Source organism: Monopterus albus, unplaced genomic scaffold (genome assembly GCF_001952655.1).
Source record: "Monopterus albus unplaced genomic scaffold, M_albus_1.0 scaffold417.1, whole genome shotgun sequence".
NCBI classification, from domain to species: Eukaryota; Metazoa; Chordata; class Actinopteri; order Synbranchiformes; family Synbranchidae; genus Monopterus; species Monopterus albus.
The window spans coordinates 60785-64938 of NW_018128297.1; positions in this window are offsets into that span (position 1 = coordinate 60785).

Sequence of the window (4154 nt, forward strand, 5' to 3'; positions counted from 1 at the left end):
ACTGACTCAATTTATAGCAATCAAAGTTTTCCTTATTTTTATTTGTCCTTTATTTCATTTAATTTTTAAAATAAAATTACATTTTTTTGTTTTTCTGCTCATGAGGGATGAGAGATAAATGATATGATATAAATGATAAATGAGAGAGGCAGTTAAAGTGATAGTAGGTTAATGTGCTGTTATCAAATAATCTTAACCAAAGTGAGCTAATAAAAATAAATGAACACACCATGAATATTACATATGATATGTATAAAAGAAAATTGGGTATTATTTCAGATGCATTTTATTTTACAGGTTCACTATTTCCTAGTAACCTTTTGAATGTTTCCTGAAAAGAAATTATTTTTGCCTTTCAGATGAATTTCTATAAAAAAAAACTGGCCAGTGTAAACCAGGGTTAATATTTATTGGATTACAGATTATAATTTACGCTGAATTGTATAGTTGCTTGTAGGCAAATGTCCTGAAACAGGCCTCCAGTCCGTGCACCAACTAACCACTCTCTCGTGTCACATGCACAGTAATTAGTACCAACTCATATGGTTCTTTCCAGAAAGCACTTTAGCAAATGATTTGGAAATAAATTGGATATTACAGACCTGTGAAATAAAGTGTTGCTGTAATTTCAAACAAATTTCTGTGGTTGTGTGGAGGATCACACCCTGTAAGGCTGAGGCTGTGGCGTGACAGCCTGTCCTACGTGCACAGATGCAGGTTTGAAGCTCCCAGGACCCCGCAGAACACCTGAGAAACACTGGGGACCATTAGAAAAGTCCAAATTTGTCTCAGTTGTAACACTCATGTGTTACCTGTTCGTGTCCTTCTACGCTCAGACATAACACTAGTTTAAGCAGGAACACTGGGCTTTCTATCCCACACTTGCCTTGACAAAGTGAAAGTTCCCTCTAAGTTTCTCGGCACCTTTTGGCACATCTCTATGGAGATTCATTCCAGAGTGCCTGCTTTTGTTGACCTCGTGTGTGATTGCAGATGTCGGAAATGCCAGTGAGTTATTATGTAGACTAAAGTGCAATGATGTCACAAGTTAAACAATTAAGATCTTTTGAATTATTTACATGCTCTCAATTACTTAGTCACACTCCAAGACATGTTGCTGCTCCATGATGTAAGCGTTAAAAATGTGAAACTTCTGTCCTTCTCTGCTTCCTCACGTCCTCATCGCTCATCTGGGAGTTTTAGTAACAAAGGGGAATTAGGCTATAAAACAGAAGCAAAAACAAACTGCTGACAACATTTATTTGTTTATTTACTCAGGAGACTAAAAATACTGGAATGAAAAACAAGAATGTGACTGCAGTTAGGCCAGTTGTCCTTAAAATGAAGTAAGTCTAAAACTAATAATAGAAATTTTACTGAAGTCACTGGTCATTTATTGACTTTATAAGTAACAAAGGTATTTTCCAGGACTGACTGAGCTGCCCAGGTCATGACATTTAGGCAACAAATACCAGAGGGGATTTATATTTAACACAGTGTTTACCCAGGACAAAGTGCAGGAGAAACTCCTCAGTTGTTTTCCAACTGACTCCCCAAGAACCCCTGGGGCAGCCAGCCCTGCTCATTCATTATTCATTGTGTAAGTGGATCCCTGACTGCAGCTCCGCTCCTCTACCCTGCTCTACTAACCCTTCTGTTTGTGTTTACATGGCTGTTACTGTGGCAACAACACCACGCCCCGTGGACTTCCACCTATGGCGTGCAGACAAACCGACAGGCGGGTGAGCGAGGTCACAGAGAGAGAAAGAGGGAGAGAGAGAGAGAGAGAGAAGGAAACATCTGACAGGGCCGCATCCCCATTCTCAGCTCCCACCGTTTCCTTAGTGAGTTTTTCAGATTTGACTTTTTCTCTTTGTCATTTATTTTTTCACAGCAACAAATGTGCATTATGATTAAACTATCATGTCATTAATCCAAATTTCTACTTGAATTGAGCTGAGTGGTAGCAAAGTGCAAAAAAAAAATTACTAAACATTGTAATGTTTTATATGTAATATGTTTGGTTTGGATTTCATTTTGTTTGTAGAGTAAATATGTTGTGATTATTGCTGTATAATCTAAATTTTAGACCCTGGGAAGAGTGATTAGTTTACTGTATAAGAAAAATTCAAAATTAAAACTTTTAAAACAAAATTAAATCTTACCAAGTGACTAAGCCTGTCGGAGATTTCTTCTGTCAAAGGGAGTTTTTCCTCCACTCTGTTGCCAAGTGCTGCTCAAGTGCGTTTGTTTGGTTTTTCCTTTATAATAATAATAATAGTAAGGTCTAGACCTGACTTTGTAAAGTGTCATGAGACGACTTTAGCTGTGATTTGGTGCTATACAAATAAAATTCAATTGAATAAAATTGAATAAATAAAACAAGAAACCATGTAAGGTGAATTTAACAGTCACCTTTACTTTCAGCTCCAAAGAAAGTTACTTTCCTTCTCTTGGGTTCATTATAATCAACAGATTTACATAATTACATTTATAAATGAACCAAAGTAAAGCATGGAAACATAAGAGGATACTGTTTTGGAACAGGACGTATCCCAGGATTCCCAGGTCTCTCGGTTCTCTCGGCCCTACGGCTCTGCTGCTATTTTTAGATCCGATGTAAACTGGTTTATGTGGCCCTGTCAACTCCAACACACAGAGACGCATGGACACACCCAGCGTGAGGTGTCAGTGATGTTAAAACACTACCGAGCTTTTTGTGTCCCATACAGTGTTGCATAGCAGTAAAAAGACATTACATCACTGTGTCGTCATTTACACAGAGGGTAACGTGTTATGTCTAAATAGACTCGTAGTTACAGATGACATTTCTGGGCTACTGGCTAAAATTAGCAACTGGTTAGTTGACACATATATATATATAGACCTGCAGAAAAAAATAGCAGTGACAGTGGTTCCAAACCTGAAGATCAATCAGCAAAAATGACATTACAATTATATATTTTGAAGTTAAGAAGTGAGTGTTGAAGCCTCCAACTGTGAATTTCAGAGGATATTATGGATTGTGAATATAACCAAAAGCAAATCTGCAGAGTAATCGGGTCTTTTCCCTTTGACGCTGCTGGAGACTTTCACTGTTTACAGGAGCAGTCGCACAGCGTCCTGCTTCCTGTTCTCCCTCGGCTTCGCTCTGCTAACCACGACTCATCACGCTTAGTTTCCAGCAGTGTGATGGTGTTTTGGTTCTTTCCTCCTGCGTTCACATGCTCTCAGACTGCATGACACAACAAATCTCGCTGTGCAGTCAGGGACCATGTGACCTGAGTTACACCAGTTTTAGTCTTGTTTCATAATATCACGTCATCTCCTGCAACTGAATGACTCATGTCATCAGCACTGTCGTATTGTTTCAGCTCAGCTTTGTCTTGTCATAGCTGATGAAATTCCAACTCACTTCATGTCATTTCAGTTTGCCAGTTTGTATTTATTGTATAGATTTGAGGAATATATACAGTATATATGATAATCTCATCCAGTTTAAATGTCTTTGTATCACCTCATGTCTTTGTCTGACTCGCTTGGTCTCATTTCCATCTGGTCTAGTTGAATATGGTCTCATTTTACATCTCATCTTGTTCTGACAGGTCACATTTTCTCATTCTGTCACATGTCAAAGAGCAACTAGGAGCTTTTGGGGATTTTGGTGTCAGTTTGTTTTGAATCTCACTACACCCTCTGGGCTAGAAAGACATTAGGGAGATTAGCTTTAATGTCTCGTCTAACCTTTTTACTACTCTCATTTTATTTAAACTTTCTCACCTTGTCTTAACCTGTTTCAACTTATCTGACCTTGTACCACTCTGATCATCTCATCTTTTACTTACTTGTCTCATTTTGTTTCACATAAATTATTTCTTACTTTTTCCCTCATCTCATCTAATTTTATTTAATCTTGCACCACTTCATTTTATCTTGGCATCTCTTCAAATAAAATGAAATCTGTCTTGATTTATTTTTGTGGTTTCCCAGATTATGAAATACACAGGAGGTAGTGCGGTTGTTCCCCAACTGGAAGGTTGGCAGTTCGATTCCCATTCTCTTTAGTTCATGTCCTTGGGCAAGACCCCCAAGTTGCTCCTGATGCTCAGAGCAGAGCAGCAGATGGCTGTCTCTGTTTTGTATGTGTGTATATA